At 39.2% G+C, this 26,939-nt stretch overlaps 1 protein-coding gene across 6 annotated transcripts in view; it reads left to right on the top strand.

Annotated features, from left to right (window-relative positions):
* LRRC4C (leucine rich repeat containing 4C) overlaps positions 1 to 26,939 on the top strand; it is a 548,021-nt gene that overhangs the window by 420,348 nt on the left and 100,734 nt on the right. For 3 of the 6 annotated variants that reach the window (XM_069858060.1, XM_069858062.1, XM_069858065.1), the window contains 2 exons: positions 7,246 to 7,330; positions 8,390 to 8,528. The gene's annotated coding sequence lies outside the window, so the exon portion shown is untranslated. Of the gene's footprint in view, positions 1 to 7,245; positions 7,331 to 8,389; positions 8,529 to 12,167; positions 12,204 to 17,181; positions 17,342 to 17,944; positions 19,002 to 26,939 lie in introns of those variants that run through there. The other 3 variants (XM_069858064.1, XM_069858068.1, XM_069858063.1) reach the window with 3 other exon arrangements.

Raw genomic sequence — 26,939 nt, forward strand, 5'->3', positions numbered from 1 at the left:
GTTGAACACAATATTCGAGGTGTGGTCTCACCAATGCTGAGTACAGGGGCAGAATAACCTCCCTGGACCTGCTGGTCACGCCATTTCTGGTACAAGCCAAGATGCCATTGGCACACTGCTGTCTCATGTTCAGTCAGCTGTCAATCAACACCACCAGGTTCTTCTCCTCCAGGCAGCTTTGTAGCCACTCTTCTTCTAGTCTGTATTACTGCATAGGGTTGTTGTGCCCCAAGTGCAGGACCTGGCATTTGGCCTTATTAAACGTCATACCATTGGTCTCAGCCCAGCAGTTCAGCCTGTTCAGATCCCTTTGAAGAGCCTCCCTGGGCCTGATCACCTGGTTCTCTTGCATATGCTTCATGATAGCACTCAAGACCACTTGTTCCATGACTTTCCCTGGCACTGAGGTCAGACTGACAGGCCTGTAGTTTCCTGGATCCTCCCTCTGGCCCTTCTTGTAGATGGGCACAACATCAGCCAGCCTCCAGTCCAGTGGAACTTCCCCAATCAGCCAGGACTGCTGGAAGGTTATGGAAAAGGGTTTGGCAAGCATGTTCGCCCGCTCCCTCAATACTCTTGGGTACTCTTTCTCCTGTGAAGTGCCATTACATTGCACTGAGGGCAAGTAGAAAATCAAGAATTGACTCATGTGTTTGATGAGTTTACTTGGAATGGGGGACATGAAAATTCATTGATTTCTGTGAGGTGATTTGAACATTTTGGAATTTGAAATACAAGCAAGGTTACAGTGCAGTTTGTAGAAGTTTGTGGTTACATACTCTTAAAGCTAGAAAATTTTCTTTACTCCCTTTTCTTTTGTTGCTGTGAATTAAGCTGATTTTTACTTCACCTCATGTGGGTGCCTGGAACAATTAATGGAAGTCAGTTTACAATGGTATACATGCAAGTTGGTCTTGCTTATTTTCTCCTACCAGGTGCCTTCTGGAGAAGGTACAGAACTGTGTTTTAGAATTATCCTAAAACTTTAAATAAGCCGTTTGGTATAAATCATGTACAATCCTGTAGGCATACATCAAAACTGCGCTCTGTAATTCACAGTTAGTCTTCCACAGGTCTATGATCATGTCTTACAAACACGGGAAAAAAAGGCATACATAGCCAAAAGTACATTCTACTGCATTTTCCATCAGTGTTAGCTTCACTGAAGCCTATACAGAAAAGATTATTTAATGAAACAACATTAAATAAAAGATCCTTTTGGAGGTCTTTACGATACACTTGTTGTTCTTGTACTTGTATTAAGAAATAGAAGAAGAGGGTCTCCTTTCGTTCTCGTTTCCTAATGAGTTGGTTCCATTTCAGTTACCTTAATGCTATGATAGTGTTGGCATGCAGCATAGAAACACTTTCGCAGAGCGAGACATCTCCATTACTTGTCTGAACTTTGGCGCAAGAATTACAGTTTTCAGGAAATACCTCAGTTTATACACTGAGCCTTGACAGACTTTTCATGTCTTCTGATAATTTCATTTTCTCTTTTCTCATATGAAACCTGTTAAATATTATCAGGATCTCCAAGCTATTTTCTCCAGGGTAATATTTAGAGCCCTAATTATACATAAAATTATTCTTATTCTGCTTGTAAGGAGCAGACAAAGCAAGTATGCGCATATACATGCATATATATGTACATATAAGTAGAATAAATAGATGGAAGTATAGTTGACAGTCTTTTTCATAGATGAACAAATAATTCAGTTTTTCTGAAGGAGGTAATTCTTACAAAGTAATTCAGCAAGTCAAGTAGGAAGTGGCTAGTAGTAGCTAGAAATATCTGAGAATCAATCTTTAGAACACATTTGGCCTCCTATTCCAATAGACATGCACCATGCTTGGCCACAGACTATCTTACACCTTTTCCATTTTTTTCAAGTATCGTTTGAAAGCTGAATATTTTTACAACCTCAGTAAATCCATTTCTTAGTATATTCATACTCTAAGACTAAATCTCATAGTTTCTGTAATTTTATTTGGATTGAATCTTTTACCTTCTCTAAGAAAAAGAAATATATTCTAGGTTATGTATCAATATATTAGAGTAAATTTTACATAGTTTTTATCAAGATTAAAAGAGAAAAAGTTACTGCATTTTGTCTTTCATGAAACTTCATTTTAGCCTGACCTTTAATAATTCAGAAAGATGTATTACATCTAAATACAGCATAAATGTATGTAGGCCAAATTAGGCCAGTGTCTTCTGGAATGATCTAATGTAATTTGAAATACAAATGCAGACGCTTATGACACATTTAAGTAATAGTTGCAATGTAACAATAATTATTCTATGTGTATATTTAAAGACTGGAAATTAAGATTAACTTGTCCATGTTAAAGAAGTTCATTCCAACTTGATTTTCAGTATTGAATATGTACAGGGCACCAGAGAATCACAAGGAACAGCTTACTGTTCTCAAGGAATTCAGTGAGGTAAGAAATTGTTACATTAGGAGGAACATACTTCATGCAACTTAGGCCATTAAATTCCTGTTCAAATTATCTTTAGTTCAGGTCCTTTGATATTTCTGCTAAAACTTGAGATTTTCTTATTACAGAAATTCAGACTGCCTTATTTTGTCTAATTAACTCTTCCACTGTTTTGCGTATGCATGTTTAAACCTGATGGCTCTATCTAATCTCCTTTCTTTGCTGCCTTAGTTCTTTATATTCTTCCCAAGTGATTTTAAAATTTTATATTTATGCCTTCTGTAGATTCTACCTTCTCTAATTAACCTTATTCATCAGTGCGAAGTTTTATGCTGACAATCATACCCACACAACTGTTTGTGCATTTGACCTGTTCTTTGTTTGAATCACTTTCTCTAAGCCTTTCCAAATATGTCTTGATTTGTAATGAATAGCTTTTTTTGGTTGTTAGTGACCAGCTGATGAACCCCTAGCTTGTGCTGCCAGATCCATTCCACAAAGAGCAGAAAACCTGTGCCTGGATTGTGATGGAAGTATATTTCCCCCAAATGACCTATGTCTCTGCAAACCCTCTCAGTGCTGTTCAACACTGGGAATGTGCATGCTCTCTGCTGTATATTATGACAACCTGAGTGCCACACCACTCTATGAATAATAATGTATCAAGCAGTTAAATCTTCCCTCTTGCTTCTCACATCTTGCCCAATAAACTCCTCTGCTCCCACATAGTTTTATTTACAACGGGCTGGGATATACTTTCGTACTTGCTCTCATTTAACCAAAGCAGAAATCCATGCCATTCTAGAGTTTAGCTTTTCATCAGCATGACTGCTCTATACTGCACTTGAAAACCTTACAGAATCAAAACCCAAATGTGGGCATGGGTATAATGCAGAACTAGTCCAGAGTAAACATCACACAATTTGCTAAAGAAGAAATTTATAAGTTAGAAATATTTGAAGTTTTCTTCAGCAAGATAGGAAAGTGGTATCTCGGATGCTTTCTCTGTCTTAATATTAGCATACTCAGGAAAAAATTTGAATCTGTGAGCATGCTGTCTTATGCATTTTCTCTCTGCCCCAGTCATTAAGACAAGTTTTTGTTTGGTTCGGGCTTGTGTTTTTTTACTGTCCAGCACACTGACTTGTAATCCTGCCATACACTGCCTCCCACCTAATAATATAGCGACAAACAGCTAGTATTCTTCTGTTCAAAGGAAGTAAGAAAGAGAAATTAAGTCTTTCAAAAAGCGAGAAGTGGCTGATATCTCACTAAGATTAAGCTGACATGAATAGTGCTGGTTACCAACAAGAAATATCCCTCACGCCTGCAAAGTTACACTTGGACCTTAAACATGTAGAACCTGCTATTTTTGTTGTTTGAAAGGGTTTTGAAGATGGCCTTAGGCAATTAATACACTTAGACAAAATCTGTAAATCACAGAATGTTCTGATCCACAACTTTAAGCACTGGAAAGTCTTTTAAAATCCATCCTCGAAGCTCTTTTTATAGAATAAAATGAAGTCTTGTCATGTTTTGATGCTATTCAGAAAAGTTTATATTGAAGAATTTGAGCAAGCTGAAGTTCTTATGTGGACAATAAGAAACCCCTAATAATTATGTGGACAATAAGAAACTTGCGTGATCCAAGAGGAGGTGGTCAGAGCCTTGCTAGCCCGACTGGACACCCACAAGCCTATGGGGCTGGATGGGATTCATCCAAGGGTATTGAAGGAGCTGGCAGATGTGCCGGCCAAACCCCTTTCCATCATCTTCCAACAGTCCTGGAAGACTGGGGAAGTCCGACTGGACTGGAGGCTGGCTGATGTTGTGCCCATCTACAAGAAGGGTCGTAGGGAGGACCCAGGAAACTACAGGCCTGTCAGTCTGACCTCAGTGCCAGGGAAAGTCATGGAGCAGGTGATCTTGAGTGCTATCACGAAGCACATGCAAGAGAACCGGGTGATCAGGCCCAGTCAACATGGGTTCACAAAAGGCAGGTCTTGCCAAACTAACCTGATCGCCTTCTATGACAAAGTGACTCGGCTGCTGGATGAGGGAAAGGCTGTGGATGTGGTCTTCCTGGACTTCAGCAAAGCCTTTGACACAGCTTCTCACAGCATTCTGCTTGAGAAACTGTCAGCCTCTGGCCTGGAGAAGCGCACACTTTCCTGGGTGGAAAACTGGTTGGATGGCCGGGCCCAGAGAGTGGTGGTAAATGGTGTGAAATCCAGCTGGAGGCCAGTGACAAGTGGGGTTCCCCAGGGCTCAGTGCTGGGTCCAGCCCTGTTCAGTGTCTTTATCAATGACCTGGATGAAGGCATTGAGTACACCCTTAGCAAGTTTGCGGACGACACTAAGCTGGGTGGAAGTGTTGATCTGCTGGAGGGTAGGGAGGCTCTGCAAAGGGATCTGAACAGGCTGGACCGCTGGGCAGAGTCCAATGGCATGAGGTTTAACAAGGCCAGATGCCGGGTCCTGCACTTGGGGCACAAAAACCCTGTGCAGTGCTACAGACTAGGAGAAGTCTGTCTAGAAAGCTGCCTGGAGGAGAGGGACCTTGGGGGTGTTGGTTGACAGCTGACTGAACATGAGCCAGCAGTGTGCCCAGGTGGCCAAGAAGGCCAATGGCATCTTGGCTCGTATCAGAAACGGTGTGACCAGCAGGTCCAGGGAGGTTATTCTCCCTCTGTACTCGGCATTGGTGAGACTGCTCCTCGAATACTGTGTTCATTTCTGGGCCCCTCAACACAAGAAGGATGTTGAGGCTCTGGAGCAAGCCCAAAGAAGAGCAACAAAGCTGGTGAAGGGGTTGGAGAACAGGCCTTATGAGGAGCGGCTGTGAGAGCTGGGGTTGTTTAGCCTGGAGAAGAGGAGGCTGAGGGGAGACCTCATTGCTCTCTACAACTACCTGAAAGGACGTTGTAGAGAGGAGGGTGCTGGCCTCTTCTCCCAAGTGACAGGGGACAGGACAAGAGGGAATGGCCTCAAGCTCCGCCAGGGGAGGTTTAGGCTGGACATTAGGAAAAAATTTTTCACAGAAAGGGTCATTGGGCACTGGAACAGGCTGCCCAGGGAGGTGGTTGAGTCACCTTCCCTGGAGGTGTTTTTAAGGCACGGGTGGACGAGATGCTAAGGGGCATCGTTTAGTGTTTGTTAGGAATGGTTGGACTCGATGATCCGGTGGGTCTCTTCCATCCTGGTTATTCTATGATTCTATGATTCTATGAAATATTTCTCTTAAGCACACTCATTTAATGGGAACAATGCCAATGCCGCTTTGCCTACAAAGAAGACAAAAATCCTAGACTTCAGAGTCCAAGGACCAGTCTGCATCTGCCTCTTATTCTAGTTTATTCTTTTATAGATTTATCAAGAACGTACTTTGTTCTTGCTACATTATTTTAGAATAAATATATAAGAAACCTTCTATACGATTTGTCATAGAAACCTTCTCTATGATTTGTCATAGATGCTTGAAAATTTCTTTCATGAAAATATCCTTTCCTATGATGTTTTTGACCATAAAAAACATGCCATTGACAACAACTAGCATAGCCACATAGCTTGATAAAGATCTATATACACAGATACTAATGTGTACCTGTCTGTATAAAAGGTAGAAACAAATCAGTTCTTGATTCTTACATCTGTGTTAGTCATGCAGGAAATGAAACAGCTATTTTATTGTAATTCTGTGATTTTAATAACTTGTTGAACTCCTAAGAGAATTTTAAAAGCAAATGTCTGTGTAAAAAAGAAATACTTCGAAACCACTTCCTTATTATTTTTTTTAATATCAGTATCAATAGATATATTGCTATTCTCTTTTTTTGTTTTTCTAAGAAAACTGAGGGGAGGAGCAGTAATTTTTTAAAAAATAAAATTATAAAAAAATACAAAAAATATAAAAATTGTAGTTTTATATTTTCAGTACTTTTGTTTTAAAACTAATTTTTCTTTAATTATCATATGTCTGAGGAAAGTTTTTAATATGAAGTTGAAATAGTTTTACAACCTTGCTTTTGGAAGAGATTGCCTTAAATTTGTACTTTAGATTTAAATATCTCTCCTCTTCTAAATTTTTCTTCCAGAAAAGGAATTCTAGTAAAATGTTCTATATGTGCTTTAGGACCGCAGATGGTTAATTTGTGCTTCCAGGCCTATACCTTCATATATGGAGTTATTAAATGTGTTTTCAAAAAGTTTTGATTCATTTTGGTTGGGTCATCTTTGTAGAACATGTTTTAAATGGGGTAGGATTTAACAAACGTTGCTGTGCCTGGCTTTGAATATAAGGACCATTTTAGAATCATAGAATCATAGAATAACCAGGTTGGAAGAGATCCACCGGATCATTGAGTCCAACCATTCCTATCAAACACTAAACCATGCCCCTTAGCACCTCGTTTGACATGTTTTACATGAAAGCCCGCATCCCTTGTCCTCCTACATTTTCACTAAATGTATTTGTAAGCACTTTTTGGGAACTTTAAAAATTTCATCTTGTCATTCTTATCACTTTAATTATAGGTAACTATTAGCACATTGATGGTAATCTCCACCTACAAATACAATTATATTCCACAAGTAAATACAATTGTAAGAAAACAGAGTTTCAATGTAAGCTAGCAGGACTGTGCAAGACAAGAGAAATAGAAGGTCTGAAAACCCCAGAAAAGCAATTGGTATAAATGTTGACCAAATGCAGACTCCTGTTGGGGGTTTTTTTCAGCTCCTTCCAAGCAATCTTATCATGGTGATGTTCAGCTTCCTAAAACGCTCTTTCTTTCATTGCAGGTTTTTGTCCTCTTCATCGCCAGAAATAGTGCCCTAAACAAGAAACTCCTCCTTAAATCTTTAAGATGGGATTTCATTCAGTAAGGTAAGTTTCAATTTAAAACTGTATCATACACACTGGGAAAGACATTTGGAGAAATGGTAAGAAAACTGAGCCTAAATTATCATTAAAAAAGCACTTTAAATAATTATTCTTGCCATCATTTTTACCAGTTGTGACAGGCAAGATTTCTTAACCTCTTGTCAGGATTTCTAACACACAGTCAATAAAGACTAAGAAATGTTCTTAATCACAAATTTTAGAACTTTGTATTAAACCTGTTTCTCCTTATTGCCTCTGAAATATAGTTAAATTTTCCCTTTGTAAACTTTCCAGGGCTTAAGTGCAAATCAAATGCAAATGGATCTGGTCTATTCTTCCATTTATACTGCTTTATGAAACAAAAGTTGTGAACTACCTATTATGAAATGATCCTGTATTCTCTTTAGAAATGACACCATAGTGAATTAGGCAGACTATTAGTCTGTTCTAGAGCAGCAGTTGCCAAGTAAATTCCGAAAGAACTTCAAGAAGCTCATTATTGTCTTTAAGGTTATCATTCACCTCTTTAAAATGATACTGAAAGACAATTAGGTATATTACATTCAATATCCTTTTTAAGCATTGCATAGTTTTAATGGGAATGTGGAGATAGAAGGGAGAGTTGAACACTGAATGAGAAAATCTAGAGAACTCAGGGTGAAGATTGGTCTACTAACTAACTTATACCACATTTCAGAGCACTTGTGAGCACAAATGTGGTGTCTGCTGCCTTTATTCATTGCTAGGTCCTAAATTGTTCCCCAAGTTTTTCATCTAGTTTGAGTCAATGCCTCAAAGTACATTTATATAACAACACGTTCAGAGATCTTAAATTATTTAATATTGGATATTGACTGCTAGGCTACAGAAAAGAATAATTTTTTAGAGGAGTGGGTTTTTACATTCTCTGCTGCCTTTTTTTTCCCATTTGCCTTACCTGGTGTAGCACACATCGTATGGTGGTTACGGTGTCATATCATGCACTGACATGACTGTGAAATTTTACTCTCCCTAGTTCAATTAATGCTGAGTCCATCCTGTTTAACATAGTCCATTTTACAGGCAGGGCAACCAGTGTGCGGAGAAATCAAATAACCAATCTTGAGATCATGCAAAGACTTTGGAAATACCACCTCAGTGAGTCTTGTCTGTAATGTGTTTGATGTCCTCATCATTGGCCACAGTCCTGCAAAAATTCATGGTAAGAAATTAGTTTCTTATATGTATTAGCATATGTATAGCATTTGAATACATTTGAATTAGGATCATTCTAAAAAATAAAAAAAACCCATTCTATTGTTTTCCAGTGGCCCATTAGTGATTTAAGAAGAAAAAGTGAAAAAAAAGTTGGAAAATTCACTATGAAAAGTACATGGTTTTTTTTCATGTTGATCAACAAGAGTCCAGTGGAGATTTATTTGATATGTAAAAATGATATGTAGATTTTAGGTATAGAGAATGATGAATGTATTTAGTTGAAATAATTTATTTAGAAAGTTTTAAATACCAGAAAATAGATCTTGAAAGTGAAAGCCATCTCCTTGACTGATGTTATTTGTGCTGTGAATATTTTTTCCCTCCATTTTGGCAATTATGTCTATCAATGATCTCTTTGCATACAACATTTCTTTTCCTCCAGAATTTATTGAAAGCTATCTTTTTGGGGGGAGATCTTGCATGGTTAAAGTAAGCTATTAACTATTTTGAGGTGAAAATTTAGAAATCCGCTGAGCTACTCTTTTCCTTGGCTCAGAGCTTAAACTGAAGGTCTTTTCCCCATACCAGAATTTTGCTTAGAACTTACGCTAAACATGAATACAAGGTAGAAAAGTATATCTGTTATATTGTTTCTCAATGTTTTGAAGCATATGTAGGTAAGATTTTTATTCTCAATGCATGTAAATTGTATTTTACAGTAACAACAGCAATCCTTCTTTTTCATGAGACTGACATTTTTCAACCTATTCTATGATTTACAAAACCAAATACATATTTGATGCGGCATGAATAGAAAACGAAGGACCATGATCTGTTCTCATCTATGTCTGCATTAAACTGTAGACACTACACTGAAATCGAAGGAGCTACTCCTCCCTATGGAGTGAATTTACAACAGTTTAATTACAGTTGCATGTTGCATTCAGTCTTGGAAATGAGAGAACTTGTCTAGTTTCAAATTCTAAGCCTGAAATTAGTGCCACAGGAAAATGGCAGGATTTAGGCCATTTTTTTTTTTTTTTAGTGAAAACACTTCAAAATTTGTTCTAAGCCATTTTGTGAGTCAGATTTTTTCATACTGAATACAGTAATTAATATCAGTAAAAAATGTCCACATTCTTTTTGAAGCTGAAAAACATGATCATTGCCAAGAGCTGGAAACTATTATAGAAAAAAACAATATCATTATCATTATCGGTAGTACTAGTAAGTAACAGTAGAATTGCAGAGCTTCTGTGCTTTGCTATAGAATCATAGAATAACCAGGATGGATGAGACCCACCGGATCATCGAGTCCAACCATTCCTATCAAACACTAAACCATGCCCCTTAGCACCTCGTCCACCCGTGCCTTAAACACCTCCAGGGAAGGTTACTCAACCACCTCCATGGGCACCCTGTTCCAGTGCCCAATGACCCTTTCTGTGAAGAATTTTTTCCTAACGTCCAGCCCAAATCTCCCTTGGCAGAGCTTGAGGAGAAGAGGCCAGCTCCCTCCTCTATACAACCTCCTTTCAGGTAGTTACAAAGAGCAATGAGGTCTCCCCTCAGCCTCCTCTTCCCCAGGATAAACAACCCCAGCTCTCACAGCCGCTCCTCATAAGGCCTGTTCTCCAACCCCTTCACCAGCTTTGATGCTCTTCTGTGGGCTTGCTCCAGAGCCTCAACATCCTTCTTGTGTTGAGGGGCCCAGAAATGAACACAGTATTCGAGGAGCAGTCTCACCAATGCCGAGTACAGAGGGAGAATAACCTCCCTGGACCTGCTGGTCACGCTGTTTCTGATACAAGCCAAGATGCCATTGGCCTTCTTGGCCACCTGGGCTCACTGCTGGCTCATGTTCAGTCAGCTGTCAACCAACACCCCCAAGGTCCCTCTCCTCCAGGCAGCTTTCTAGACAGACTTCTCCTAGTCTGTAGCACTGCACAGGGTTGTTGTGCCCCAAGTGCAGGACCCGGCATTTGGCCTTGTTAAACCTCATGCCATTGGACTCTGCCCAGCGGTCCAGCCTGTTCAGATCCCTTTGCAGAGCCTCCCTACCCTCCAGCAGATCCACACTTCCACCCAGCTTAGTGTCGTCCGTGAACTTGCTAAGGGTGTACTCAATGCCTTCATCCAGGTCATTGATAAAGACACTGAACAGGGCTGGACCCAGCACTGAGCCCTGGGGAACCCCACTTGTCACTGGCCTCCAGCTGGAGTTAACTCCATTTACCACCACTCTCTGGGCCTGGCCATCCAACCAGTTTTCCACCCAGGAGAGTGTGCGCCTCTCCAGGCCAGAGGCTGACAGTTTCTCAAGCAGAATGCTGTGAGAAGCTGTGTCAAAGGCTTTGCTGAAGTCCAGGAAGACCACATCCACAGCCTTTCCCTCATCCAGCAGCCGAGTCACTTTGTCATAGAAGGCGATCAGGTTAGTTTGGCAAGACCTGCCTTTTGTGAACCCATGTTGACTGGGCCTGATCACCCGGTTCTCTTGCATGTGCTTCGTGATAGCACTCAAGATCACCTGCTCCATGACTTTCCCTGGCACTGAGGTCAGACTGACAGGCCTGTAGTTTCCTGGGTCCTCCCTACGACCCTTCTTGTAGATGGGCACAACATCAGCCAGCCTCCAGTCCAGTCGGACTTCCCCAGTCTTCCAGGACTGTTGGAAGATGATGGAAAGGGGTTTGGCCGGCACATCTGCCAGCTCCTTCAATACCCTTGGATGAATCCCATCTGGCCCCATAGACTTGTGGGTGTCTAGTCGGGCTAGCAAGGCTCTGACCACCTCCTCTTGGATCATGGGAGCCTCATTTTGCTCCTCTAGCTCCTGGGTTTGTACACGGATGGAATGACTTTCTTTACAATTAAAGACTGAGGCAAAGAAGGCATTAAGTTCCACAGCCTTTTCCTCATCCCGTCACTGTTGTTCCTTCTGCATCCAATAGGGACTGTATGGTCTCCCTAGTCCTCCTTCTATTATTTATATATTTATAGAAAGATTTTTTGTTATCTTTCACAGACTTTGCCAATCTGATTTCTAGTTGAGCCTTAGCCCTTCTGATCTTTTCTCTACACAATCTCACTTTCCTCCTGTAGTCCACTCAAGAGGCCTGTCCTCTCTTCCAGAGCCCATAAACATTTCTCTTCTTCTTGATATCACTCAAGATCTCTCCGTTCAACCAAGCTGGATTTTTCCCCTGCCGACTTTTTTTCCGTAACATGGGGATGCCTTTCTCCTGAGCTGCTAGGATTTCCTTTTTGAAGAGCTCCCAGCCCTCATGGGCTCCCTTGCCCTTAAGTACTGTCTCCCATGAGACTTTGCCAACCAGCCTTCTGAAGAGTTCAAAGTCTGCCCTCTGGAAATTTAATGCTACTGTCCTACTAACCACCCTCTTCACCTAGAACAGAAAACCGTATCATCTCATGATCACTTTGTCCGAGGCATGCTATGATTGCTACCCATGAAAATTGTGCTTTGCAATTTGATTTTGTCATAGAATAGGTATTTTGACATGCATTTCTTCCCGACTGGGACTAATTAGTTTAAGTAAAACTTGGAATAGTTTATGAAAAAATAGTACTGAAGGGCTGCACTGTTGCTGTTACTGTAGAGATTGTGTGCGCTGTATTTCAGGGAAAATATCTATAGTCTGTTTTGAACCAAATAAAGGTGAGCTAACAATGTTATTGAAAAAATGCATTTGTATGTGTGCATGTTGTGAGGAGATGTTTATGACTCAGAAACAGAAAAAGCTTGTCCTTCATTGTTTTGGGAGTAACTGTAGCAAAAACATTATGGTGAAGATCAGTGATGCTTTCTCTAGTGCAGCCCAGGATACGATTAGCCATCTTGTAGCAAGGGCATGTTGCTGGCTCATCTTCAGCTTGGTGAATTGGTTGTCTGCTGTAAAGGAAGCAGTGACAATATGGGATTCAGTTCCATAAGCAGAAATTCTAGAAAGTCTTTCTAGACAGCAGGTTGTTTTTCAGTGATGCATTGTTAATATCAAAGATGAAAATTTGTGGATCAAATGTGGGATAATTCTAAACTTGTCCTATTAATCTGACTGGACAATGAACATAAAGAAATTCTGAGAATAAGGTTCTTTCAAATGTAAACAACTTAATGAAAGAAACAATTTTGTTCCATCTTTACCAGAAACAAAAGATATTATGATATTATGGAAAGCCGAGTTTATTGAACATTTACTTAAACATCCATATGCCAAAATTATGTGCTCTGGTTCTATGCAGATTTTCCTGAAAAGATACCTTTCCTTTTACTTCTTCCAAGCTTCTGTGACCCAATAGAAATTAATTATGAAACAAAATTTCTCATGAGAACTGCTACAGTTTGATAACCACCAAAATTATAACAGGGTCTCGATTTTTAATTTTCACTTATTTTGGTTATGCACCTGATTTTAGTGTTTTTTGTATCAAAATAATTGAACGATAATCAGTGAAATCATATATACAGGAAAATATGTACCAGGAGTTTTGATTACATTACAAAAATCACAGTGTCCCTGTGAGATTGTGTGTAGCACATTTTATACAGTCTGAGACTTTTAGGATCTCTCTTGAATCCCTAAATTGATTAGAGAGCTTCATGCTAGATCCATGCAGTCAAAAGCAGGGTTTTCAGCACTATTTGTTTCCTTTTGAAAGTAGTTATAAGAAGATTCAAGTACTGTCTCCATATGCAAGCAGCTTCTTGTCAGCAATGCTTCATAAAAGAGAAAGAATAATATGTTCCACACATTCCTTTATGATTCCTTCATGTTTATTTAAAAGGAAGGCACGGCTGTCACTGACTTAGAAAAATTTGAAATTGCTTTTCACTTTACTTTGGATAAGCAAAATGGTCTGGTTTCACTTTTTTACATAAACATCTGTGATGCTTATATAGTTTTAAAGTTTCTCTACTCCTTTTTCTACAGGTTAGAATTCTTTTCTCTTAGGATTTAGTCATGTTTCTCTTCCTCCAAAGGACTGATGATTGCAAATATCTTGGTTTTTTCCACTAAAATGTTCCAGTGCTAATCATACAATCATAGAACAATTTGGGTTGGAAGGGACCTTAAAGATCATCTAGTTGCAACCCTCAAATCATACACAGAACTTCAGTTCTTTAACTTGCATTACCAGTCAAGAAGGAAAAGGTGTATTTTAACAAACTGTTGCCCATGTTTGTAATGCGGAGGTTTGCCTGTACAAACATTTGAGTTTTCTTATCCTCCTGTACTTACGAACAGACAAGTTTGTCCCATTATATGAACAATGAAGTTCCTTTGCCAGTCTGTGTTTAGTTTTCTTCACAGTTCACCCTTTTGACTAATGATTTTGACTAATCTCTGTTGTGTGTACCATAGCAGCAGTGACTATTCTGCAAAGTGTATGGTAGCGTTGCCAGGGCAGCTCCCAGGAAGGGAGAAGATGAGGTAGCAGATATTTTTCTCACTTGCTGTCCACCTGAGTTTGCCCAGTGGTGGGGAATGTAAATGAAGGATAGCAGTTCCCTAGTTTAGGAACTGAACAGAAAGCACTGGGATATTTCCTCCATCTCACTTTGTCAGTGCTTGTAAAACATCGACTTATATGTATCATTCAAAGTTTTCCATGGTGCTTTAATTTTTAATACTAGCTATGTTGGATCAGTTTTGTGAACTGATAAATGAGGCATTGTTTTTCTTGCCTAGAAAACCTGCAAAATAAAAGATTGAAGGCAATATACAAACAGTATTTTTTGGATGCAACATACACAGTACTGCAGGAAAAAGGTCACACAAACAACTGTGTCCAGTGCTACTGATATCCTTTTTACACTTGATTAGTGAATGACTTATGTGATAATACTAAAACGTTTGTTTAAAATAGGTGGCATGCAGGCTTGTAAAACAGATAATTATATTTTTTAGGTTTTTTTAGTAGAAGGATATTCACATTTTCATATAGCATGATGTCATCTCACAAATATCACAAATTAGATTCCTTTAAATTTATGTTCTAAGAAGCTAATCACTCTGTCTTCTAAGTTTATTGGATGCTAAAGCATATTTGTTATATTAAAAAAATTTTAAGAGAGAAGATTATACTATAGCATATTACAATCTTGATACTGATTTTTCATCTAGTCACATCTATGCCAACAATATATTTTTGTGAATACATATGTACATTTATTTAAATACATGTTAGAAATGTGTATTTTTATACAATCTGAATTACATAAAAATACAAAATGTTCAAATTTCCATCAAAATTGAAATAATAGTTTGTATCCACAGAGATAATGCAGCTGTTGCAGATGTTTGTGTCTTAGGTTCTTAGTAGATTCCCAAAACCTCTATGTCTTCTGGTTTTGACTCCCACGTATAGGTTTAATTCAGCTACAGAAATCTTCACTTTTTCTCACAGGCTCTTTAACATTAGCAGGAAATTGTTCAGGCAAGTTTTAAAGAAACTGTGGAGAAAACATGTAGTACACTGTGATGGTTTTATCCTTCTGGGAAAAGGAACAATTTTGTGGGGATTTTTATTTTAAGTAGTGAAAATAAAAAGATTCTTCTAAGATGTTTGGAGGCCCAAAATACATCAGTGGTATCAATGAATCAGATGGCAATAAAATAAGCTCACCAACTGAGAAAAAGCTGTTACTTGTCAGCAACTTCATCTCCTGTCATACTTGCAGCCTTCCCCTAAAATTCCCAAAGTCTTTTTTAGCATTCTTGAAAGACCATTATGTTTGTGTTATTCATTATTATGACATACTACATCTTTCACCCACTATAGGTAATTTGTGTTTGCCATTTATTTCAGTGATAGTAAGATCAGATGCTAAATATTCTGATAATGATTAAGGACCTAGTTCCAGTTGCTTAACTTATATCTAGTAGAACTTTCTCACCCGAAAGCCTGATGAGTCAGTAAAATTAATCTGGAAGTCAATGTTAATGATTCAGTAAGTGCTGCTTGACTGAACTCAAGTAACTTATGGAATTTCTAATCCTAGAAAATCTTATAAAATGATTTATAACTTAAAAAAATTTTCTTTATTTTTCAATTATGCTGGTTTCACACTAAAGTTGAAAGCTAAGTAAAGATAGTAAATGTTCTGGTTTCAGGTGGCGTATTTTTAATTTTCTTCCTAGTAGCTGGTATAATGATGTGGTTTTTGTGTTGCATTGTGTATTGCTTGTTTTGTATAGCCTTTTATAATTATTGTTGTTGATGCTGTTATTGTTATTATTATTATTATTATTAATATTATTACTTCCTTCCTTTTCTATCCTATGAAACTGTTTCAAACTCAACTTATGAGTTTTACTTTTCTTCGATTCTTTCCCTCATCCCACTGGGTGGGGGTGAGCAAATGACTAGTGTTTAACTACCTGCTGGGTAAAGCCAAACATAACTTGGCTGTTTGAGAGAGGACTGAGCAAAGAACTAGCTATATTACTGCACGTATGGAATAACTTGGAGTTACTCCTTAATATATGAAATTTGCTATAATTACCAGGAAAGCGCCTGACTAATTCTTTTTTGGTGGTTGTGTGGAGGAGTTAGATCTATAAATAACTTTTTTTCTGAATTTGAGAGAGACAAATGCTGGCACATAGATCATCTGAATTATGTTTCCCTTGATCCTGAAAAGGGTATTGTATCTAACTTTGTATATGCAAAGCTTTCTCTAAAATTTCTGTTGAATTAGGTCCCTGAAAAAACAAGACACAAGCACAAATTTGAGCATTTTAGATAGCATTAATAAGTACATCTAAGAATTCTTTGGTAAGTAGTTAAGTATCCAACAAACACATCAGTACTTTACTAGCCCAAAAAAGGAAGTCAGTTTAGAAACCTGAAAAATCCCAGCCAGAAATCATTCTAATCAAAGTGTAGCAGATTCAGTAGGTGAGCCTAGACATTGTTCCATTGTGTTGCTGTCACTTAACAGCTCACTTAAGCATCACTTAAACCCACTGAAACCTTGAAGAACTTTGTAGGGCTTTTGGCCTGGAACATCTGCCAAAATTGAGTTTTAAATTACTTCCATTTGTATACAAGTTTAGAACAAATGTTCTTTTCTGTAATTAAATCCAGATTGTCTTTCCATGCAAATTAATTGCTCTGTTACAATGGTACAATTATTTACAGATAACTTTATACCTCTTTTCATGTTATTGTCATACTTCTGCATCTATGGCTAGAGCTGGTACCTCTAGTTGTTTTGCACTTCTTTTGCAAAGTCAACTTTATACCTCATTTCATTTTACTGTCATTCCTTCTGCTTCAGCAGCTAGACTTGTACTTGTTGAACTGTCAGAATCAGAAAAGCTTTTAAGAATATGAGTTTTTATATTCTTTTCCTTAAGATGATCCCTTGATTTTCAATTACTGCTTTCAGACTTGTACACTTCTAAAGGTAAGCTTGAATTTGTTCCCAGACTGTCAACCAGGTGGCAGCAGTGCCACATAGGAGCAGCTCCTATACCCTTTCCCTGACATCAAGTGTTAATGCAATTGACCAATCAGTGCTAAGATGATGGGAAGTAATTGGATAATTGTATTTTACTGATCACAAGCAGAGAAAGGTTGGGGGTGGGGGGGAGGGAGAAGGCGGGGTATGGGGAAGAGAAAGCGGGGAGAAGGAAGAGAATAGCCAGAAAGACTGGCCCTGGGACATTCGTAAATCCTAGGGTGCCACTGAAGGGTGGGAAGTAGGAGAAACCCAGAGCGACAGAAAAGCAGAGATACTCCCAGGAGCAACAACAGCAGCTGTCAGGAACTGGATGTATACATACATGCGTACGTACATGCACAGACAGCGAGAATTCAAGCTGAAGCTAACGGGAGGGAGGAAGGGTTTCGGCTCTGTAAAGGGCTCTGCATTTCAGGGATGAAACTAAAAAATGGAAGAAGCCGCTGCGCTCCTGGGAATATGTCATCTTGGAAGGCAGGGAGGCAGGAAGGTAGGAAGAAAAGGGGGAAGATAACTGGCGTGTGAAAGAAGATGAGAGACTAACTCAGTGCTGTGCAGAAGGGAAATCCAAGTTGTAGATTGAAAATAAACCAGGCTCAGCTTGGAAAGGAGATCAGACCTGCATTGAAATAGAGAAAGGAAGGAAAAAGGAGGCAGAGACTGGAGAGCTTTTATCCTTCCTCCTCTTTTTCCTTCTCTCTCTCCTCAAAGAAGAAATAGAAGTTTATCCATCTCGGTGCTGTTGAATCTGTATAGCTGCTGGACAAAAGATGGAGAGGAAGCTGAAATGAAAAGCAAAGGGTGCTTGTGAAATTTAGAGCTAAGAGGACAAAGCTAAGAGGCTTCTTTTGTGCCCGGTGGGGGGAGTTTTAACATCAGAAAGATTTTGAAAAGGTGGGGGTAGGGGGTGGTAAAGAGGAGAGTGGGCGTTAAAAACACCCATCCCAAGTGTTTGAAAAATAACAAGGAGATGGATTTATTCTTGACAGCTGGTGGGAACCTTGAATTTTTCTCTACTCCCTCCCTCCTTCATTCCATTTAATGTGATATTATGAAAATGCAGAGGAGTTGAAGGGAAGGCAAAAGGATATAACGTGGAGTTTGAAGCGAGGAGAGGTTGCTGATGCTGTGGATTGCTGACTTCTTGCTGAAATCAAAAATACAATTGCGCACTGGGTTGTGATTGGAAATCTAATCAGATCTTTGGAAAGGGGAAAGAAAGACAAAAAGTTTATTGTTTTGATAGACACGAATAAAAATTTAAATTCTAGAGAAGATTCTTTTCTAAAGAAAGTGTGGGGAATAAAGAAAAAGAAGAATGGGAATCCCTGTTCTAATGTGGAGACACACAGATTGGATAATTGATAGTACAGCAAAGAAGGGGCAAGAAGAATATTGCCTAGCAAGACCTGGATCTTAACAGTCACAACAAAATTACATTAAAAGAATACGAATGGAGGTTTGCTTAAAAAGAAATACAGCCTTTTTTGCTCTCCAGAGAAAAAACAAATAGAGAGCAATGGAGATCAGAGGAGCCAGAGAGGCAGAAAACCTCAGAAAATGGAAACTAAGCAAAGGATCTACAGTGGAATGAAAAGTTTCAGAAAGGAGAAGGATCATCCTCTGCAAAGATTTTTGGTTTTTTTTCCTGTTACTTTAAACCACTCTTCTCCAGTGAAGGCAAGCATCAACGTTACCACTACAGCAATTTTAAGCAGGAAAGTTGAAAGCCACAGGAAAAAATAAAAGGCAGAGCAGAAGAAAGCAAAATTGACAGAGGGGGAGAGTTCAGCTGTGTTGGGTTGGATTGGCAGCTGTATGGACAGAAATTGTTGGGAAATTGCAATTGGATATCCTTTATTTTTATTTTTTTCCTTGTTTTTAATTTTGGTTTGGTTGCCGAGATGAAATAGTTTTCTAACCCCTCCCTCACCCTGGTTTTTCATAACCACTCGGATTTCCAGCTGGATGGACTTTGAGGATACAGTAAGTACACTTTCCATTATATTATTTTTTAGAAAAGGAAATATGCCCTGTTGCCTATCTTCCTTCTTCCTTATCCCTCTTTTCTTGGTCTTTACCTCCTCTGAATAAAGAATCTGACTAGATTTTGATAATGGCTGGAGGGGAGCAGTTGGGAAGGGAGAAGGGAAGGAACGGGGACACATCTGAATTCTCACATTAGGTTGAATGTTCCCGTTGGTAAAACTCTAACCTCATTAGGATGTTGCAGATGCCTGCCTGCATGGATGTGTAGCATTTGTAAATTGTCACTAGCAAAGTAATATTTTGAGAAAGCCCCTGCAGTGAGTGGGGGGTGCTGCCTGATTGCCCAGTCTATGCAGCTGGATGTAAGTTGCATAGAATTGGATGCACAGAGGAGGTTTGCTTGTTTCTATATTTAGTTAAAGTATTTAAAAAAGAGAGAGGCTCAGATTTGAATGCTGGCATTCAGTCTGACATTGCAGATCAACATGGTGTATTAGCAGGATATTTTTATAATCAAGGAGGGAGGTGAAAGATGGCATTTGGTGGGAGTAGAGGGGTGTAGGACAAGAGGTTTTAATGGATTTTGAGGAGGTATCTCTGAGAGAAATGGTACATTTTACACTCCATCACTAAGAAATAGCAGTAAAGAGCCAGAAAGAGGATATTCTTCTGTTGAAGGGGAGTCTAGGAAACTGCTGTATTAAACATCCATGCCCTCCAGATCTCCTAGGAAAAATTTTGTGGGTTTGTGGTGAATCCTTCAGACTCCCCCAGGACTTCTAAGACAATTGAAAATTTACTTTGACAAACAGTGAGAGAATACTGTGATGTTAGGAGGGTTTTGTTAATATACTGATAATGCAGATAATTAAGGTTGTTAAAATTGTAGGTTGTGGGGTTCATAGATTAGCAATGATGAGTGACAGACTCATAAATGTCTTTGACTTCCTGGAGAAATGAGGTGTGAGGGTGTAGAATAATATGGTGTTTAGAAGAGAGGTCCTTGTTTTCCTCTGGTGAGGAATGCCACTTCCGTCCTCTCTTCTGGCACGACTGTTTATCTTGTAGATAGAGAGATTTATTTCTCTTTCTATCCCTTTTCTCCTCCCTCACCTCTGCCCTCATCAACCTTGGCCTTTACATGTAGAGGCACCTGATAAAACTATTAGGTCAAAACTGGGAGAGGAAGAGAGAGAGTGAGAAACTGCTAATTAAATGAGCCACTGAACAGGCAAGGCGCAGAACTAGACTTACCACTCATTTTACTTTGTCTAGCTGCAATATTCTGAAGGAAGGGAGAAAAGGCAGGGATAGGAGACCTGTTAGTAGGGCTAGATTTTAATATTTTTTTCTGGCAATGTTTTCCCCTTTACAAGCGTCCTGTATGAAACAATACAAACCACAGCTCTAACTTCCCTGGATAAATACATACATAAGTATTGGCATCTTCCTTTTTCCCCTCTTCCTGCGTTCACTCATATCACCACTGTTACTTCATGTGAACTTCCTGAATCTTCAAGCATAATGGAAATGAAACCTTTATGTGTCTCATGTGCTCCTGCTTGGTGGTCACACATCTTAAACACTGATTGCTTTTAAAGACTTGAGATTTAAGGTGCAATTCTACTCCTAAGGAAACCTGGGCTATATTGTTTGGCCATGTGAATAGATCAGACCCTTTGTGCTGTAGTCTTTAGAAAAAGAAGGAAGCAGGCACAGCAAGAATTGTTCCTTCCAGCTCCAATTACTCTTGTCTTTCTAAGTATAGCTAAATTAGTTTAGTATGAAGTGTTTTAGCCTCATTTATTTCTCTTGGCACATGTTTCCTGGTGGGACATTAAATGAGTAATAAGTTTGTCAGCATCTGAAAATAAGCACAAAACTGTGTTCTCCATTTCTTCATGTATCATTGTAAGTGTGTGCCTTATAGTGGGCTATACTTACATCAGCACTTGCAGTAACAGAGCAGCTAAATTTATGTTAAGCTGCTGCTCAGTAATTACTGAAGGAAAAAGAAGCTGGCTAAGGAAAAGGCATCTCCAAGCTTTTCCCTGGATTGCTGTCAAGTGAAAACATAAACAGAAAATTTGATAGAGCAAGTCCAGTTTTTGACAACAGAAAGCTGCCATAGGTGCCTCATTCATTTTGTAAAATAACTAGCAGGAGGATTTCCTCTATGCGATTAAGGAAGCAATGGGAAAATTTAGCTACCAATGTGGGCTGAAATAGGCAAACATTGTCAACATTAAAAAGCTAGGGATGCATGTCTGCTTCTAAAGAGGCAACAGTTTCACACTTCAGTGAATCATTCCCTTTATACAGTAGCCAAAAGACACATGGAACAACCCAGATTTAACTGATTCAATCTCAAAGTTGGAATAAGTATAGCATTTTCCAGCCTCTATGCTGGAGTTTACCCAGAGCCCAACGAGCTTATCATAAATTAAGTGACCAAAAAAGTCAATCCAAACATCCAGCAGCAAAACTTCTCAAGCAGAATCCAGAGCTGGCTGTGTCTGCTACTTCCCTTGCATGTGCCTGAGCATGGGTGTATCATTCAACAGCATATGCTAGTCCGGCAGACTTCTCTTCAAACTATGGACAGTGATTTTCATAATGACCGCAGGTAGCTGGGATTTTGGCACTGGGCAGGGAATCATTATGTGTATATTTAGGCACAAAATACTTGTATAGAAAGAAAGAGAATTCTGTTTTGGAGGGTTCTGTTCCATTTGTTCTAGTTCTTCATCAGAAGGTCAAAGATCATGCATCTCAAACTTCAGATGTTCTCGGCAAATGGTAGTTGGTAATGCAAAGGGATAGTTAGACCATGTCTTTCCATATGTCAGGAATGATGTGAGCTAATCTAGAATAGGAACATGTTTAGTTTGCTGGTGCAGTAAATTTTTTGTTACAGTATCTCCCAGCCTGATAGCACTGATGTATGAAAAATGGACTTTCAGACTTTCAGTCTGGGTGAGACCCAAGAAAAAAATGCTCATGATGTGAGCCAATACCAGCAGTTATCTGAGACTGAGGTAAAGAAAGGGACTCCCGAGGTGCTATCATGGTTTCCTACATATAGGCTTTAGAATTATTTGCCTGTGACCTAAAAATCTGTCTCCCATTTGACATGAAAATTCTTCTTGTAGCAATATGAGACAGGAAGATTTTAAGTGGAGCTTAGAATAGGATTTAAGCACATTTAGAGAGAGCTTGGTGCTGGTGGAAACTCAGAAACCAAGCTGTCCACAAGCAAAGTTGCAATATTTTCACTGAAGGAGTGCACTGTGCACAGCAGCAGTGTGCCAGGGCCTCATATCACGCTTGCCAGTGTGCCTTCACTGTGGTTTGGAGATATCCCTTTATTTCTGATGGCTAGTGAGGGAAACGGGAGAGAAAGAAGGGTGCTGGAATTGGTGCTGCTTGTAATCTGGAAGCAAAATTACTCTGGAAAAGTGCAATTAGCAAGTAATTTCTAGAGTAGTCAAGCTGACTGGACTTTTGGGCTGCTATTAACAGGTGCCCTCCTTTGCATCCCCATCTATCCACTACTGTATGAAAATTAATAAAAACCAAGCCTCCTTATCTTCTAAAGCATTACCCCCACAGGACAACTGAGATGAGAAATGTTTTGTAATAGCAGGAGACATGGTGGTCTGGAAGGCAGCCTTGCAGTTTGCTCGAGTCTAGCAGAGTGAGCAAGAAGCTGCCCTTAGAAAGGCTCTTGCCTCCATTTCCTGTAAATGGCGCAAGACATTGGGGCTTGGCTTGTAACATTTTGGAGTGCTTTTTTTTTAATGACATTTTTCAGAAAAGGATATCTGTTATTTAGCTGTGCTGTCATGGTTGTTTTTCCTCTTGGGTGACAAAAATGGGGACGGAAGGGGGAGATGAGTGTGCTAGTCATGTGTTTTAATTGCATATTCACAAGCTGCAGTACATGGAATTGAATTGATGCATATTTCCTGCTGGGGGGCCTGGATACTTTGCTGTCTGTTAGAGGAAAAGGCAAAAATCAGATGCTTTTGCCTGCACACAATAGAAGAGAATCAGGATTTACATTTGGTATCCAAGGAAGCAAGAGCGGAATTCTGCAGGGCTTTCTGTTCATTGTTTAAATGTTGCCATAGCAATATATCAGGGCACAAGTTACATGTTTTCCACTTCTGGAGTTGAGCCTTTCTTCCTCCTCTCTGTTTTTCTCTCTCTCAATATACATAACAACCAGGGGTATCTCCACAGAACTTTGCGCAGCAGTAGAGAAAGGTGTTTTAATGGTGCTCTCTGCATATATCTGTATGTTTTTCCTCATCATTTGCTAGTATGTTGGGAACACAATTAAATTGTTGGATAGAAGTGGAATGTGAGGCTCTTGCTATTAGGACATTGAGCATATTACAATATTTTGTACAGTGATGATATGTTAATTGGATAGCTGCAGGCAAGCAAAGTGTAGCAGTCACTGACAATTAGAAAAAACAATGAACTTCCCAGGACTGAATCTATTCCTTGGGCAGATTAAAATGCATTTCAGCTATATTTCAGAACTTCTGTAAATTTAAACACTAACACCGCTGTAAGAACTTTTTAAATTCTGTGTTCACTGTGCTGAGACAAGATTTACCCTTGCTGCTTGCAGAAGGGTGAGAGGCAGTATCAGACTACTGAATGAAATCTCCCAGAGAATTTGTTGCAGACTGTGGGGGAGCAATATAACCAGGAAACTAGGAGAATTAAAAAAGGAAACCAGCCAACCCCAAAACAAAGCAAAATCTCCAACAAAAAATGGTTTCACATGCAACTAGATAAAGCTTATTCAGAAGTGTCACAAGAAGATAAGTTAAATGAATGAGGGTTTGTGTGCAAACCAGTAGCAGTTCAGAGCGTTTAAGTAATGCCCTTTGTATTTGAGGAAACTCTTTTCAGTTATTTGGCATCTATGGGATCCGTAGAGTCCTATGCATTAAAATAATCTTCAGAAGCATGGATATGGTTTCTTTTCATTTTTATGTGGACAACATAGTATGAACTGATTTCTAGAACACCGTGGAGTTGGTGCATTTCCTTCACTATATATTTTGAAGATAGATTGCTGTAAGGGTCAGACCTAGTCCTGGAAGCCAGTGGGAGTAATTTTTGAGTAATATTAATTTAGGTCTCCAACACATTTTATTATCGCTTACAAACCTTTCTTCACTTTCGTGTTAATAATCACTTCACTCGCATACCATGTTACATGGAAAATCAAGCCAAGCATGTGAAGAGCCTGTTTATCAATGAGGGGAGTGCAAGATGAATAGTAACAGTGCAGATTTCCTCACAATTCTTATTATTGTACTGTAGTCATGACCTTAAGCAAAAGACTGAGTTAAGACTTTAAACAGACACTAATTCTGTTCCTGTACCTTGAACTTTCGCTAGCATCCAGATGGCATAAAAGTTGGCCAGCTGTGACAGGGATGGGAGGTACTCACCTCACTTGTTATGCACTGTGTTACTGCCTACTCATTAAATTACTAAAGCCCATCAGATACCATTGTCTTGACTGGAATGTGAAGTAGGGAGCTAGGGATGGAAGTTTCACTATTCTTGGGTCTTCATCAGTTCTAGACCAACAATTTACTGTAGTTTTATTCTCTAAACCCAGCTATTAGAGGAGAGGTGGAAGAGGCTGGGATGAGAGTATCTCTATAAACTAGTGTAAGTGGGACTTCTGTCTTGCAAAGAATTAATTAAAAGGACTGTTTTGATTTTTATTCACTAATGACCATTTTTCTGTCCTAATGCAGCTCTGCAATATGTATGAGCTAGCTGGTTCTGTAGTAACTCTTCCATGTGACCAGTTTCATTCCTTTTATATTCCTTTACTTGTTTCTATACCATCCTTGGAGATGCTTAAGACCAGTTTGGATGAGGCTGAGCAACCTGACCTGGTGGAAGGTGTCCCTGCCCACAGCAGGGGACTTAGAAGTAGACTATCCCCTCCAACTCAAAACATTCTATGATTCTATGAAGACCGTCATCAATGACACAAACAGTGGGACTGTGTGCACCCTTAGCAAGTTTTCAGGTGACATGAAAATGCTGAATGGTGCATTTGACTTTCCTGAGTGACAGGATGCCACCTAGAGGGATCTACACAAGCTTGAGAAGTGGGTCTGTGAACATCATGAAGTTCAACAAGGCCAAGTGCGAGTTCCTGCACTTCAGTCGGGGCATCCCTTGATATCAATACAGGCTAGGGGATCAAGGAATTGAGAGCAACCCTGCTGAGATATTTTGGGGGTTCTGATGGATAAATAGCTAGACATGAGTCATGAGCCAACAATATGCTCTTGCAGCCAAGAAGTTCAACAGTATTCTGAGAAATGTGACTAGCAGGTCAAGGGAGGTGATTCTACCACTCCATTCCGCTCTGACGAGATCCTACCTGGAGTAGTATGTCCAGCTCTGAAGCTCTTGGTACAGAAAAGTCATGGGCCTGTTGGAGTGGGTCCAGAGGAGAGCCACAAAAACAATCAGAGGAATGAAGAAAAGCGGAGAGAGTTGAGGTTTTTCAGCCTGGGGAGGAGAAAGCTACCAGAAGACCTTATTGAGGCATTTCAGTACTTAAACGGGGCTTATAAGAAAGATTGGGACAAACACTTTGAGTAGGGCCTTTTGTGATAGAACAAGGCATAATGTCTTTAAACTGAAAGAGGGTAGATTTAAACTAGATAAAAAGAAGAAATTTATTACAATGAGGGTGGTGAGGCACTGGAACATGTTGCTCAGACAGGTGGTAGTTGCCCCATCCCTGGAAACATTCAAGGCCAAGTTAGATGGGGATCTGAGCAACCTGATCTTGTACTTTTACTGCCACAGGAAAAACTCAGTGTGTATTAACAAAACCAGCTATTTTGTAAAATGTCATATTTTTTGTCTGAATTCTCAGTCATGCCTAGGAGAATGTGGTGATAGTGTAATCTGTTTGCCTTAACTATTCACATCAATTACTGAATATTGTGACAGTTATAATCAAGTTAACAAAAATGTTATGATTTGCCTTTTAAAAGCCACAGAAAACGATCTACAAACACAGGAAAGGGTTTAGTTAGGGAAACATATTCTTTCCTCCCTCACTGCATGAGTTTCATCTGAAGTGTGCAAAAAAAAAAGTATTAAATTCCATGAGTTTCTCTGCCAAGGGGCATACATGTTGTGTTAAGGGTTCTTACTTAGCTGTTTGGTTTTACAATAATTTTCTCTGCCAGTGCTCTATTTGTGAGCCCTTATTGGACTGGCAGGTTCTTGTACCAGTGGTTATATATTATTTTTCCAGAGGCAAGCTTTCCTATTTGTTACATCATTTAAAGAACTGAGGTACATTTTTGTTAGGGTTCTTGAAGGCACAGCTGCTGAAGGGGAAAGATGGTGACCCCACTCCTATGAAGTGCACAGTCTACTACTTCAATAAGAGATTTATTGCATTTAACGCCCACATGAACTGCGACTGCATATGGTGCAGGGGATTAAAATCCTAATGAATTTCTCTTTTGAACTGGAAAGAGGTTGAAAAAACTCACCTTCAGTGAATGTTCATGTTGATATCCCTCTTTCTGTAATGTATATTTCACTGAGTAGTCTGGCCCTGAAGACTGAGTTATATACATTAAGTAAAAGCCTGGAGGTATCTATTAAAGACTACTGAATCAAACCATAGCAGAAAATGGTTCTTAATGTAACTTTCCATATCATGTGGAAAAAATAATAGTAATTTTTAATGGGAAATTTCAGTTTTGGGGATATGTATGAAAATCTCATGCAGCTTTAGTAGAATGTCATTAAGATTGCCAGAGAAATATACATGATAATTTCAAATCATAAAAGGTATTACATATTTTTTATCATCTAGGAAACATTTTTTTGTGGCAAAGATAAAGTTGATTATTG

The sequence above is a fragment of the Phaenicophaeus curvirostris genome, chromosome 5, assembly GCF_032191515.1.
Source record: "Phaenicophaeus curvirostris isolate KB17595 chromosome 5, BPBGC_Pcur_1.0, whole genome shotgun sequence".
Lineage (NCBI taxonomy): Eukaryota > Metazoa > Chordata > Aves > Cuculiformes > Cuculidae > Phaenicophaeus > Phaenicophaeus curvirostris.